A 15,071-nucleotide genomic window follows, 5' to 3' on the forward strand; every position below is an offset into this window, starting at 1 on the left:
CAGTCGAGTTGAGCACAGCGCGAATCATTTGAGTGTGAACAACGTAGACGAACGGTTGTGTTTTTCTTGCGGTTGCGCGCGCGTGTGTGATTTATTACCATATTCCGAAACAAAACCAATGCGTTTACTAAAACAAAAACAGGCAACAGCATAAGCAACAAAAACCCCTAGTGCTGTTTGTGGCTGTTGAAAAGGTGAACGAAAAACACAAAACCACCGAATTGCGAGTTGAGGCGTCTATTTTCGAAACGAAATTGAAATCGAAGTGTATGAGTTTAGAAATAACATAAAAGACGTCGAATTTTATTTAGCCAATTGTTTGTTGGAAAAGATATAAATCACAGGTATACATGCATAGATCACAAGTGTTCACACTTTAGTGTGAAAATGCGAGAAATTTTCATGAGCCAAATATTGGACAATGTTAAAGTGCGAAAAGTGTTGGGAAATGTAAAAAGTTTGTGCGTGTTTGCATATGAGCGCCTTGAAGCCTGATTCGCGCGCTTATGTTAAAACTTGTTTGGGAAATCACATAATAATTATACTTAATAATTAAATATGTATATACTCATTTAGTGCTCATTTAGAAATTATTGTTTTTGTTTTAAAGTTTTTTTAACAACTTTTTGTTTGTGTGCTTTATTGCTATTGTTGTTTTTTGTTTTTTTGTATTATTGTTATTATAATTTTTTGTTAGCACTGCCGCGTTGAAGTGAACGTGTTAATTGAACAAATATTGTCATTTCACAACTCGCTAGATTCGCTGATTCTTCTAGCTTCCTTTTCGGTTTCGTGCTTTTATGGTTTTATGGTTGTTTGACAGCAGAAAGCAATAATAGGGTTTTCAGCTTAATAATTGAATATAATTTTGCTTGAGTTCATTATAAATTAATTTTCACCACTTTGCACACAACGGCATCTATTTTATTGTTGTATTTCCATGTGCTGAATGCATTTGTTAGAACAAAAAAAAAATTGAATAAAAGAATAGAGAAAATATTTTGAAGGTAAGAGAGAATTGTAATATAAAATAAACTTGCTTTGAAAGTTTAAAAAAGAAAAAAAAAAAACAAAAAAAAAAATACATAGCAAAAATGCCGAAGTAAACGAATCGAAAATGGAAAGTGTCGATTCTGTGCATTTTTGGTTATTATTATAACCGTTTAAAGCGGGCCACGCCAAAAATAATTCCCACACAACCAAACAAATGCGAAAATAGGAAGAAGAAATGAAATAAAATAAAATAAAAGTTGAGCAAAAACACTACAACTGGCAACGGTAATTAACGAGTTATGCTAGCGTTTAAAATTCTGCTCCAACTCAAAATGAAGTTTTATAAAACCACTTCTAATTAATTTTGTCAAGCAAAGAAAATATGTGAGAAATCAAGTACACAAAAATTTAAACTCAACGTTTAACATAAGAAATTGAAATAAATAAGCTTTATTAATTTTTGAATTTAAAATTTATAATAAATCTAAATAAACAACTGTTCATCTCATCTCCAGCTACACACAAATTATTTGCCGACTTTTACGCTCAAGGAATTTTGTTGGAAAATAATTTAAATTAAACTTTGGTAAGTTTTGGTTTATTTTCAAATGGTAAAATACGCAAGCAAATAAATGCAATTTATTTTTATGCTCACGAGTCGAAATTTGTATACCTAAAAAAAAAAAAAATTTAGTTCCCCAAACTTGAAGTTTTCTCTCGACGAAAACAATTACGTATATATCTAATAAGAAATTACACTATGATCAAAAAGTACCGGGAATGTTTAATTTAAACGAACCGCGCACATGGAAACCGGTCCATATTTTTTTCTTATGTTGGTAGGACTCACTGTTTTTTTTGATGTAAATACAACTTTATTCTGAAAAAATGGTTTCAAGTGAATCATTGAAAGTATTGCCCATCGCTGGCTACCACTTTTTCCCATTTTTCTGGTAGATCTCGTATACCGTCGCGCTAAAACTGTTAATCTTTTGAGGCTATCCACGGATCAGGCCATTTTTTGATGTCTTCATATGAATGGAACTGCTGGTCAGCTAGACTGTGTGCCATCGATCGGAACAGGTGATAATCGGACGGCGTAATATCTGGAGAATATGGCGGGTGGGGTAGGATTTTCCATTTTAGTGTTTCCAGGTAGGTTTTAACGGGTTTGGCAACGTGAGGCCGAGTGTTGTCATGCTGTAGAATCATTTTTTCATGCCTCTCCACGTATTGCGGCCGCTACTCACGCAGTGTTCGGCTCAATCGCATCAATTGAAGTCGATACCGATCCCCAGTGACGGTTTCGCTTGGTTTTAACAGTTCATAATAAATAACACCAACTTGGTTCCACCAAATACATAGCATAACCTTCGCATCGTGAATATTCGGCCGAGGCGACGACGTAGAAGCATGACCGGGCAGTCCCCATGACTTTATTTTTTTTGAATTGCTGTAATGAATCCATTTTTCATCACCCGTCACGATGCGATGAAAAAAATCCTTCCTCTTTTGCCGCTGGAGCAGTTGTTCACAGGCGAAAAACGACGTTCAACATACCTTGGTTTTAACTCATAAGGAACCCAAGTCCCCTGTTTCTGAGGAATCGCTTGGAAATGGATTGATGGATTGGCGGGTAACTCCTTATACTGAAACAAGCTCTTCTTGCGTTTGACACGGATCCTCATTGAGCAATGCCTCCAATTCAGCGTCTTCGAAGGTTTTTGGCCTTCCTTCACGCGGACAGTCGTCAACATTAAAATCACCGTCTTTGAAGCGACGGAATCAGTCTCGGCACGTTGTTTCACTTAAAGCAGCATCTCCATAAATTTTTTGTAGCTCTCGATGCGCTTCAGCCGCCGTTTTTTTCAAATGAAAGAGGAAAATCAACACTTCCCGCAAATGACGATTATTCGGCACAAAATCAGGCATTTTCACAAAACCAAAAGTAAATGATACCAAAACAAAATCATTAATGTGTCGAAGCAGTTTGTTTACCATATGTCTAAGCTTGGTTTATGACGTTTAGGTTATGTTAGAATCGACTAGCACACACTGCTGGCGACATCTATTGACAAACAGCGGGAACTTAGTTGCGCACCTAATACTTTTTTTCCATTATTAAAATAGCTTAAATTTGTTAATAGTCTTCGCAGGTTCAATAGACTTAATAAATAAATAAAATAAGCAAAGTATTCAAATCGTAGCTAAACTTTTCAATGTGGCTTTGCTGAAAATATTTCTCGCCATTTTTTTCGAAATAAATAATAAATTCAAGTGACAGTGTCTGAACTTATTCGCACCAGCTTTACTCATAATCGGTGTTTTAAGTTCTGAATTCGCATTTTACTAAGTATAGGGTGTTCAAGTATAGAGTTTATTTTGGAGTTTTAAAACTTACGCATTGTTTATTCTTAAAATTCTGCTGTGTTTTTTAATATAATAAATACATAATTGGCGCGTACACTTCTGTTAGGTGTTTGGCCGAGCTCCTGCTCCTATTTGTGGCGTGCGTCTTGATGTTATTCCACAAATGGAACATATTTTAAGAATACAAATATATATGTAATTATTATAATTAATAAAAAAAAAACATTTTTCTAATAGCGGTCGCCCCTCGGCAGGCAATGGCAAACCTCCGAGTGTATTTCTGCCATGAAAAAGCTCCTCATAAAAATATCTGCCGTTCGGAGTTGGCTTGAACTGTAGGTCCCTCCATTTGTGGAACAACATCAAGACGCACACCACAAATAGGAGGAGGAGCTCGGCCAAACACCTAACAGAAGTGCACGAGCGAATTATTTACTTTTTTTTTAATTATTATTGTATAATTTAAAGCGTAAATATCGAAGAACACAATATCCTATAAATAGCCGCCTCGCGACAAAAAACCGCAAAGGAAGAAATCCCACCATTTCTCCGTTTTTTTTTTTTTGTATAACCTCTAACAATCATCGTCGCGTCGCATATTATTTTTGAAGTGCCACTAAACACAGAAATACAGTCAAAAGAACAAAGAAAAAAATGTAATTTTCTAAAACGTAAACTTAATAAGTTCCAGGTATAAACTTTTTACCTTTTTTTTAATTTTTGCATGTCGTTTGGATTCTTGATTTATAAACCTGTAAAAAAATCCCAAACGTCCACCTTGAAAAGCTCTCCCTACAAAATCCTCTTATAACTAATTTATTATTACGCTTGAAATAATAAAAACTGTTAACTGCCTTTGGAAAACGTGTTTTTTAATAGTTTCCCCCTCCGCTTCCCCACTAATTCTCTAAGTAAAACAACTCTAGCTATTTAACTTGGCTCTTTTTCGCTCTTGTCTAGCGCGGCTTCACTAGTTGGCTGTCAAACTGGCAAAACGACTTTCAACATCACTTTGGCATTTGTAGACCGCAACACTCTGAATATTTATATTTACGTTGTTATTGTTTTTTCAACATGTGTATAGGGTTTTTTGTTATTTTATTAAGAGCCAGCTTATTTCGTTCTCTGTTTATTTTGTTGTTGTTTTTTTTTGTTTTGCTTTAATATTTGCGATTAAGCGAACTAAGACGCGTTCGCTTATTATTAGGTTTCTGCAAGAAATATGTGGTTTTTTCTTTTGCCAAGATAGCTTGGTGGTGAGATGGTGTTGTTGTTGGGCACAACTTGTGGAAAGTTTAATATTATTTCAGTAAGTATTTTGTCGGCGCAATATTGCTTTATAGCAGCCTTATTGGTGCCTAAATATTTTATTTATATTTTTATCAATGAAACAAAGTCATTTTGCTTTTTGATTATTTATTGTTTTCTCAACCGCCTGAGAAAAAGGAATTACGGCAAGGATGGTGTAAAAATTTACTTGAAATAAAGCTGGTGAGCAAAACCCACAGTATTTTATTTACATCGGAGGCGCTCCTAATTTTGCTTAACAATATTATTTGGGTAAAAATTCTGGAAAAAATGTGAAATGAATTCTGAACAGTCTAAATCATTGAACTGCAGGAGAACTATTCTCTCTCTCTCACTTGTCTTTGGTATTATTAAGGGTACTTAATTCATTTCACATCTCTCACGAGAGAGAGAGTTCATTATTCTCATCTGTCTTCGGAATAATGACCTTTTTTCTTGAAACAAGTTAGAATTATCTATCTTGTTAATTATGCTATCAATGCTTCAATTTATAGAGCCGTTTGAAGTGATAAAATACCGTTGCATATTGTTGTGGAATGGATCAGCTAATAAAGTGGACAAAAATGTCAATAATTCGATTTTGATTGGTAAGAGCAGAAATTAATCGTGAGTCATCATCTAAAGTGACAACTTTTTAACTAAAATGGAATACCTGAAATACATACATTTGTTTTTGTTACATTTTTTTCAAGTACGTTTAACCCATAGGTGCTCAATGTCTTTGATAACGCCTAATGAAATTTGCCAAGGAATCTTTTTGTAGAACAAATTAACCCTTTAAAACCCAGTTTAAGAGGGCTTTTCAACAACTTTTGAAAAAAAAGGGTTAAATAGTCACAAAACGGAGGGATACCAGGGGTTAAAATGTTGTACAAAAAATGTGTCATTAAATTTTACTAAAAGTCTTCTAAGACAAAATTAAGGAAAAATCAGTATCTGTACTGGATTTACCATATTATTTAATATAGCATTTGATTAATATTGCGAAAGTTTAATTCACTGTAAAAACAAAATTGTGACCCAGTAGACCAAACCCCAGTTGGGGTTTTACGATTCTATATGAGTACTTTCATTTGCAATTTTTTTGGTTTGGGCCCGAAAATTGCTGTCCGCTCAGTGTAATCGATTTATATCGATTTTATTTATATATATTCACCACACCTATAGCAGCTGAATGTAAAGTGAGGGATTTATTTACAATGAAAATAAAGTATTTTCCAATAAGAGGTGTTATTTTGATATGCAAAGAAAAATGGTATTTTTTATTATAAATGATCGGATATTTATTTCATTATAAAGAGGAAGGTATGCCGTTAATAGTGGAAAATAACATCACGACCACGCTTACATTTCCATAACCGAATTGCAAAGGGCTACCTTATGTCCTCGATAGCCTCACGAATTCTATCTTTGAGGTCTTGAATCGACCCTGGGCTGTTGGCGTAGACCTTCTCTTTCACGTAGCCCCCAAGAAAAAAGTCACAAGGTTTTAAATCACAAGATCTCGGTAGCCAATTGTGATCACCTCTTCGGGAGATAACACGGTCCGGAAACTTTTCCCGTAAAAGATCAAAGGTTTCGTTGTTTGTGTGGCACGTAGCGCCGTCTTGTTGAAAATAAACGTTGTCCAGATCAATACCATCCAATTGCGGCCATAAAAAATCGTTAATCATCTCTCGTTAGCCTTTTATATATTTAAACAACACCTGTTATTGGAAAATCCTTTAGTTAGGACTATCTAACGGGTCTGATATACTACAAAAATGTCACTTCTATTACTTGCATGACTTTGTGTAGTCCTTTTTTGTTTTTGTGTGAGGTGAATTATAATTTATAAATTAAATTTCTCGTTTCTCTCTTTAACTAGTTAATTTAATAATATTGACTTAATATCGGGTGTTTCTTAGCTAGCTGTATGGGAACTGTAAGAATGGCAAACTGCGTTAAAAAAATGCTTGATATAGTAAATATTACAATCATTCTATTGGCAACTACCTATGTACAGAGGGTTATGAAACTGAAGCAAAATGCATCCCACGCTTTTAACTCTAATTTGAATTATTCTATTTGTATCTTAACTTTTGTTATAGTTCTGTTCTGGGGTAGTTGACTATGACTGATCGTTCGATTTGCTATTACTTCATTATAGGTCTCTTTGTCATTAAAATTATTTTCTACTTTTTAGTTCGTTGGCAATAAAAGCGTGTTTTTTAATTTTTTTAAACAATTTTTTATTTTATACTTTTTAGTTCGACTAGCAAAAAAGCGTGTTTTTTAATTTTTTTTTAAACTATTTTTTATTATGAATGCAAATAGAATATTGTTATCATTGCAGTCAGTGAATTAATTATTATTATTATTATTATTTCTTTATTAGTTATATATAACTTTTACATTTATAATTCATTTTACATTATTATTTTACATGATATAAAATTCCAAATTCATTTAATTTATATTTAATTTTATAAAATCCACTACAAGTTTTCTAAAGTGAAGCAAATTATTTTCATTTTTTATTACATCTGGTAAAGTGTTGAATAACTTTACACCATTATACATTATTGAATTCTGAGTGCTTCTCTTATTAAATCATCCTAATCTGAAGTCATTTGCTCTTATCAAATTATAGGGTTGAATATCTCTGACATAGACGAGCTCTTCTTGTAGGTACTCAGGAAACATACTGTGCTTTACATTGAACACAAAAACTAGGACTCTTAACGCCAAACGTTGCTTTACATTCAACCACATTAACATTTGTAACATAGAAGACGTTGATGTGTATATATTTCACTTGATTATTACACGCATTGCTTTATTTTGCAAAACTTGAAGTCTTTTTTTAATATCATTATTGCACATATAAAGAATAGTTGCACAGTAATCAAAATGTGGCAATATGATTGTGTTAAAAATCATTACTGCATTATCAAAACTCAGTCTTTTTCTAATTCTGCTCAAAAATCCCACCTTTTTACTAATTTTATTGCATATATAGCCAGCATGTTCATTGAAATTTAATTGTTTGTCGATTATGACTCCTAAGTATTTTATTGTGCTAACTTCACCTAAGCTTTCACAACCAATTTGTAATCGCATATTTTCATTCGAGTTGAGAATCATGAATTTAGTTTTATCGGTATTTAGCTTTAATTTATTCATGCACAGCCATATTTCTAGATTTTTCAAGTCCTCTTGTACCTTGTTATGGATATCACTTAGATTTTTATCAGCTATGTATAGCAAGGTGTCATCAGCAAACAAAGCAATAATACACCACTTTAACACCGTATTTATTTCATTGATATATAGTAAAAAGAGATCCACTCCTAACGTTGAACCTTGAGGCACTCCAATATCTACATGTTCCTCTTGAGAAGTAAATTCCATAATTTTTGTTTGCTGCGATCTTCCACAAAGATAGGATTCAAACCATTTCTTTTCAACACCTCTGACTCCATAGCCTTCCAATTTCTGAATAAGGATACCGCGATCAATTGTCTCAAAAGCTTTTTTGAAATCAAGGAATATCGCAAGTACTTTGTCTCCAACATCAATCCTCTTTTTCCATTCGTGAATTATCCAAATTAAGGCCGTCTCACAAGAATGACCCTTTCTAAAACCAGATTGCTGCCGAATTATAATATTATTGTCTTGTACGAATTTTGTGAGCTGCTTACTAACCACCTTTTCAATTACTTTTTCTAAAGTTGGCAACATATTTATTGGTCTATATTCTACAGCTGTTTTTGGATTTGACACTTTTGGAACTGGAATCACTATATGATTCGATATATTCGTGTTATATTTAATTTCTTTCTTATCGACTGTGAGTCTAAAGCTATGCAGTTATCGGCCGTGATAAAGAAGTAATCGGGATGAAGAACTTATTTCGTGGAGGGAGCCTGAGAAACTGATTTACAAGAATAAATAAAGATTTTTCATTTTACAACCAAAATCACCTTACTTTTTGCCCACAGGTAAAAAAAGAAAATATTAATCCTGGCAATCCTAATAAGGATAATGAAAAACTTTTATCAAATTATTGCATTGTCATCGGTCCTTGATAGGTGTGCAAAATTCCAAGTCGATCCGATTTTTAGAAGCCAGTGAAAATTAAGCTCAAAGATTCCGTTACATACATACATACATACATACATACATACAACCCAAGCTAATAAAAGTGTGTTAAAAAAAAAAACGAATCTGTTCGTGAAGTTCACAAAGCGAAGCGTTGAAGGAAATGCCGAAATGTCGATTCGACATCGTTCTCGACTTGTTGGCCTGCCTTTGTCTTTCGACTATGTGGAAAATTTTAAAATAACCATCGTTTGCGTCGCATTTTAACTGATTGGGCGCATTTAGATTTTCTATTCAGATTTTTTGGAAAAGGTAGTAAAAAAGTGGACCGATCGAATAGGCCATATGCCGGATATCATATTCAAAAAATAAATGCCATCAAATTACACGGTGTGACAAAAAAGAAAAAATTAAATATACTTTTATGGAGACCTAGCACAACTTGTAGGTATAGTAAAACTAAGAAACATGGTATAGAAGAAATTTCCAATACACCCCCAAAATCTCATTTTATGGCCATAAAACCGTTTTTCAGTAGGTTGATGTGAACAATCACTCCTAACTTCGCCAATTTCCATCCGATTTCGAATTTGTTTTTTTAGTTCGAAAGAACAAAAACAAGCCTTTTTGACAGTGACAATTAAAAGAGTTGTGTGAGTTACAAGATTTTATTTTGTTTTTTACTAATTTGGTATGTAGGTATAGCTTACGCTAAATGGGAATAAGGACGTGTTTTGATGCGTTATTATAGATACGTAATATTTATTGGAGTGTATATGTATACATAAGAGTACACTGTACTGCATACCAGATTATAATAAAAAAAAAGTCAGCTGAACACAATTATATATTCTTGCTTCGGCTGACGGTCTTCCCACCGCTATAAACGCAGCTGACCCTCATTATTATATTTTCATATGTGTCCAAAATTATGTAAAAAAATTTCGATCGGCATAAGTAGTTTTACTTTTTAATTTATTTTACAAGTTGAATTTTTTCAAGTATAACTTTTCAAGAATTGGTTTCTTCAAAAAATTCTACAACTTTTGCGTCGTTTAATGACTTTTGGGTTTTCTGTTTTTTTTTTTTTTGGTTTTGTGTTTTTTATGCTTTTGTTTTTACTTTTTTTGTGCTTTTTTACTTTTTTTTCTTTTTTCATTTTTTTTCCTATTTTCATTTTTTTATTGCGTTTTTTTTGCATTCTTATCACTTAAATCAGCTATTTTCCTCTTTCCTGCCTACTACGCTCAGTTCTATGCGCAATGCATTCGCTGCGGTCTCATGAGCCAAGTCGGTCTTTTTGCATGTCCAAGCAATTTTATCTTGTTCTTCGTTTTCATTGATCTTTTTTATGGCAAGAACGTGTTTTGAATAGTAGTTTCAATTCGCTCCATCTACTTCAGCTTATACTCAAGTCAGCAATGGTTAGCTGAGTCATCGCAACATGACCACCAATACCTATGTACATATGTATGTATGTATGTAGGTATGTATGTATAAGCGCCTTACAAAAATACTTTACCTGATCTGTTGTACATATGTATGTATGTATATATATATTTTTTAGTATTTATTACTTAAAAATTATAATAATATGTTTTGCCACTTTTTATTGTTTAATAAATTTTTTGATTTTATTATGTTTTATGATGTCAGTAATTTGAAATATTGTGCAGGCACATACATTTTGTTATGCCTTGATAATTTATATCTGTTTTGCGCATAAATAAATTGATAAAAATAATAATGTAACACACATTGCACAAAAGAAAGAAAATAAATTCTCATAACATTGAAATCTCTTTAGTTTTTGCCATTTTCGAAAAGTCCAAAGGTATGCAGATTTTTCTCAGAAGGTGATACTAGTGCTCAATAGCGCTTGTTGTTGTAATAGCATATAATTTTTAAGGAATGCTGCTGAATCGACAGTCCCTAGCGGGATGCGAACCGGGGCCACTCTGGTAACATAGAACCGGCTGCCGGTGGAATGGTATAATTTCTAGGAGTTTGTAATAAGAAATCAGATAGAATCCGTCGTAGAAAACCTTCGAATACGAATACCTACCACGAATACAAAAAAACTGTAATCGTGGGTGCCATGTGAACACGAAAAAAGCGCTGTCAAACTCAAATGCCAAATTTTGATATTTCGACAACAGCTCACTTTAATTTAAACAAGCAAATAATCTTTAAGTTTTTTGACAAGTTAGCTGAATTTTCAAATTAAAATGTATTCGTTGACATGTTCGGTTATGTTAATGGAGAAGGAAAGTGAGAGATGCAAACGCAGTTTCAGAATTGAGCGAAAAATATTGACAAATGCAAGCAACCCTCTCGATATGGACGAACCCGAAGGGAGGCTATCAGCACGGAGCTGGCAAAGATTTCGGGGCTGTCGACATTTAGCTATGTGCTTAAAGACGTATTGGCGTCACTACAAACACGATTGTGCCAATGAAAAACGGCAACACAAAATGGAATTCTATCAAAAATATAGATTTCCTGGCATCATTTTGGGTGTGGATGGAACGCACATAAAAATTATTTTCCACACTACAGAAAAATTCCTCTACTACATACAGCCGGAAAGGTTACTACAGTATCAATGCCATGATGATTGATTTCTTCTTTATTGAAATTTAAATTTGAAAATGTCGAGCCAAGGAGCACCAGGAGATTTGGTGGCTACTAAAACACTCAGGCTAAAAAAGCCAATTGTATTTAAAGCTCTGGAAAGGGGGTAGATAGTCAAGGAGGGAAGGAGAAAAGTATCCGAGAAAGAGATAGGAAAAAATAGAGACACAGATAGAGATAGTTAGTCCTGTGAGAATTTTCCAGATTCTTTGGCAAATCTGTAAATATCCTCCAGTTTTAGAGAACGAATATTACTCATTCTCATGACATCGGAACCCAAAACTCGTAGCCGTGCTCTAGCAAAGATAGGACACTCACAGAGACAGTGCTCAGTGCTATCCGTCTCCTCCAAGCAAGACAGGCACATTGGGTCCTCAATGATTCCAATGGTGGTCATACACTGACCCCATGGGTTGTGTCCTGTAATGATACCGATCATCAACCGAACGTCTTTCCTTCTAAGTTGTAGTAGCAAGTTTGACAGTTTTCTGTTCGGACTAGCCACAAAACACTTAACAGTTCTGCAGTGTTCTAGACCGGACCATCGCTCTTTATGTAAATTGCATACATATTCGCTGATCCAATTCATTATTCCTGCGGAACTGAATCCGATTATTGTATCTGGCTCCTGTGGGGGAACCGCTGATCCACGGTTGGCCAATTCTATGGTAATCTCGTTTTCTTGAACACCGGAGTGTCTTGGAACCCATATAAGCACAAGCCTGTTTTGTCTTGCGACAGAATTAAGCTTCTTCTTACATTCTTGAATAATCTTTGAGGTTTGCTTCGCGTTCTCCAGGGCCCTCAGTGTAGCCTGACTGTCACTGAAAACTCCAATCTGTTTCCCGGTCCATCCCCTCTCGATTATCCATTCGTTACTTTCAGGATGGCAAAAACTTCTGTTTGGAAAAGAATGTAGTTACAACTTCACCTGTGGAAGTCACATAAAAGTACATACATATACTTCAAAAATTTCTTTTCATTTATAGTTTAGTTAATATAGGACTTACATTTAACAGTTTTTTATTTGTTTCCTTTTAAATCCTCTTTTTATTACTCGTTCTAATTTTCGTCCGTTAGCCTAGCGTCGCCGTAGAAAAATTGTATGAAACTCTAAGGTTCGTCGTTACGAGACGAATGCACGTTCGGAGCTATTCGAATTGAATGATTACAATTTCTTATTTTCTACGAAACACAGTCTACGATGAATTGCATGATAGGGCTGGTTAATGAGTAATGCTAGAAAATGTCAATACACCCACTAAATGGCTAATTTTTAACGTTTCTTTTACCTATACAAATGGTAACGATCTTCATTACTTGTATCAAGTAAATCTGTTTAGAGGTTTCGTTCTACAAAAAAACAAAAAAAAAACAAGAAAAAAAAATTCTGTACGATCACTTTAAAGGATATCTAAAATTACGCCTAGAGTCACGTTGAGCATTCAATTGTGCATACAGTTATTCGCGTATTTGAAAAGCATTTGCATTTATGTGATCTTGTCAAGCTCACAATTAGTAAAGTGAAGCGAAGTTCACAATTACTAAACAACTCCAGTGGTTGCCTTCATTAAGTGCTTCAAAGTTACATATTTAAGTACCTTTTCGTGCTTACACTCCACGCCACAGAAATTTCAGCTCATTTATAAATAACATTTTTTATTTGAATTTCTGGTTTTGATTTTTTTAATTTTGTTTTCTAGAGATCCGTTAATGTTTTTAATTTTTCGCATTTCTTGTCTACACTTTTGATTAAGAGATTCTAATTAATTTTGCTTTTTTATACTGAATGTAAATCGCTTTCATATTTACGTTCATTAAGGTTTTTAATATTTTCTACGAATCAGGTTTTATTAAATTTTAAAATTTTTTTGTACCAAGTTCTTAATTACTGATTTCTTAGCGAATCTGTATATGTAGTACCGTTTCATTCCCCTAATTGTTTTTTCGCGGAAAAAATGAAACTCTCTTTATGCCAATTTATTTATTTATATTTGTATGAGGTAATGGGCCCGGAGCCCGTTCTGCCACTCCCTTTTGCAGCCATCAAAGCCATGGTTAGCAAATGGGTTACTACAACCCGCAAGCGAGCTTGGCAGTCTGAGAGAGGCTGCAGATGGACTAAACTGATGTTAACTGTCATGTCCGACCGACTTTCGCAAATCCTTCTGTCATTAAGCAGAAGGGAGAGCAGGCAGCTGGTTGGACTGGTGACGGGCCACTTTCTGGGGGCGAAGCACAGGTAGGCATCTCAGACAGTGTACTCTGCCCAGCTTTTGAAGAGGAGGATGAGACGGCGGACCACTTTCTGTGCATTTACTGGAATCAGGCTTTAGGTCTTTGGCACTGATGTGTTAAGAAGTGACCACGTACTCAGATTTCTTCGGAGATCGGGTAGATTTAAAGACAATTAAAAGGGAATCCGAGTGCAGTACAATGAACTTAATTGTGTCCGAGTGCTGTACTTGCTAGTTGTCCGGACAAAAAAAAGAGGTAATTCCGAAATAAAATTCTACATTTGTCAAGGGTAAATAAATGTTATTATACTTTACAGTTGTTCGTTGAAAAGTTGCCTTTTTTGCCTTTGTTTGAGACAGTTCTGGTAGAGTTGAAAGTTGAGCACATTTTCGTCTAACGTTGCCGAACACATTCTCGTTAGGCTAGCACCTAAATAATTATTAACGCGGCGTCTGAAAGTACGACGGTGATCTGGATGCTTTTATTTTATTTTTTTACCACTAAATTTCTACATATTGATAAAAAATAAAAATACGAAACCCCCGAAGGATGCAAAAGGAAACAAAGGTGCGGCCCAAGGATCAATACTCGGAAATTTGGAACATAAACTACGATGTAATCCTTCGAATAGGGATGCCTGAGGATGTGCATTTAGATACGCAGACGTCATTACATCTGTAATAATCGCTCGAAACACTGACGAAGCCAGAAGTAAGTTAAATCAGGTGGTAATTCGAGTACAGACATGGCTAGAGGACCACGGACTAAAACTAGTTATAGAAAGAACAGAGCTAATCCTTCTAACCAACAGGCCCCATTAGAAGTAGATTTGCAAGTACTCGGTAACACTTTATCGACACAGAGAGTGGTCAAATATCTAGGAGTGCAACCAGACGCAAGATTAATTTACTGGGCGCACATAAATCATGCTGCCGCATCAGTTGCCAAAGTAAGCAGCTTGTTAAGTAAGCTCATGGCAAACCTTGGAGGTCCAACTCAGAGCGACCGAAAACTTTTACGGATGCGAAATATGGACAGATTCGCTAAGAATGAAATGCTGGCGGAAAACTTTACAATCTGTGCAAGGCACCTGTGCTCTCAGAGTGGTCTCTTTATACAGAACAGTATGAGAAGCAGCGGTTTTTGTTATCAGCGTAACAATCCCTATAGATTTTCTGGCATAAGAGCGCAAATTGTCAAGAATTCCAGGACTATGTTTCTCCGACATTAGCATTTAAACGCTCAAACTTTGGCAAACCAGATGTAGCTCTGTTGACAGCGAGACTAAAATCCGATTTAAAAAAGCGATCAGAAAGAAAGCTCGATGAAGTTAACTATAACCTCATACAGTTTTGGTTCGGACAAGGGTCTTTTCGCAAGTATTTTCGACGAATGGGAAAGGTGAACCTGCCAAATTACATTTATGGAGATACTGAATACGATTA

General features: G+C 34.7%; 1 protein-coding gene across 3 annotated transcripts in view; it reads left to right on the forward strand.

The window, feature by feature from the left end:
- The window catches only part of LOC128864572 (mucin-5AC), a 142,671-nt gene continuing 127,600 nt past the window's right edge, over positions 1 to 15,071 (forward strand). The window contains exons 1-2 of one of the 3 annotated variants that reach the window (XM_054104331.1): positions 1 to 344; positions 1,509 to 1,579. The gene's annotated coding sequence lies outside the window, so the exon portion shown is untranslated. The remainder of the gene's footprint in view (positions 345 to 1,508; positions 1,580 to 15,071) is intronic. The other 2 variants (XM_054104317.1, XM_054104324.1) reach the window with 2 other exon arrangements.

Source organism: Anastrepha ludens, chromosome 2, assembly GCF_028408465.1.
Source record: "Anastrepha ludens isolate Willacy chromosome 2, idAnaLude1.1, whole genome shotgun sequence".
Lineage (NCBI taxonomy): Eukaryota > Metazoa > Arthropoda > Insecta > Diptera > Tephritidae > Anastrepha > Anastrepha ludens.